Source organism: Anneissia japonica, unplaced genomic scaffold, assembly GCF_011630105.1.
Source record: "Anneissia japonica isolate Jap-2015-1 unplaced genomic scaffold, ASM1163010v1 scaffold4402_len14178_cov158, whole genome shotgun sequence".
Taxonomy (NCBI): Eukaryota; Metazoa; Echinodermata; class Crinoidea; order Comatulida; family Comatulidae; genus Anneissia; species Anneissia japonica.
Genome location: NW_022752809.1, coordinates 4,095 through 5,025, shown reverse-complemented (window position 1 = coordinate 5,025; position 931 = coordinate 4,095). Strand labels below are relative to the sequence as shown.

The 931-nt window shown below is 51.5% G+C and overlaps 1 pseudogene; it reads right to left on the bottom strand.

The window, feature by feature from the left end:
• Positions 1-920, bottom strand: part of LOC117122360 — a 1,897-nt pseudogene extending 977 nt beyond the window's left edge.
• Positions 921-931: the final 11 nt, after the last annotated feature.

Genomic DNA, 931 nt, shown 5'->3' with positions numbered 1-931 from the left:
TTGGATGTCCATCTGACTTTTCAGTTCGGCGACTTTGCTAACGGCTCCGGACAACTCGGCGTTTAACCGCGCTACCGCCATCACGGTCATGTCGAGATGGCTTTGGACTCCCTCTTCAGCGTGCTTTTTGAGTTCCGCATTAACGCCCTGAAATTGAGAAAGTCGAAAAAAAATAATTCGTTGGTATTCTTTGCATAAAGCAATCTCGAACGAACTTTGATTAAAAAAAATTTAGATTTATAATAGCCTACCTTGAAATCGCACCCGTAAAATTTGAATTTGCAGCATCTCTTCTGCCGAGGGCATCGTTCGTCCAGATGCTTTCTCAACTCTTCCCTTCGAACGTCATTCGCTCCGCAGTCGTTCGGACAAGACACAGTAAATTTAGGACAACTCCGTCGGTGCGCCTCGACGTCGCGATGCGGGAAGTGTGACTTGCAGAAAGTGCATTCGACCGAACGATGTTCGCACTCGGTTTCCAGATGTATCTGCAGATCCTTGCGTGGCAGCTTGGTCGCACACCCCCGCGATCGATGCATGCACGCGACGGGAAAGTAGCTGCAAAATTCCAGGTGCCGTCCGAGTTCTTTCAGCGCGAAAGTTTCCGAACACCCACGATACTTGTGGGGACAGTATATCTGAGCTTTCGACATTTTCCGGCGTGCGTGATGATCGGGTGCGATTTCCTCTTCGGTGAACTTTTCTTCGCAGTTCGGACAGAGTAATTTTTCCCCGCTGTCGCAGCCGGGCGTCCGTCCCTTGATGCAGGCTTCGCAAAACCGGCAGCCGCACGGCGCCTGCATCGCTCGTCGGACGGCGAGAAGACATACGCCGCACGTCAGATCGTCCGACACTTTCCCTTCCACAAACGTGTAATCGAGTCCGTCCTCGTTCATCGATGTCGACGCGAGGCTGCTCATCTTGAAATGAT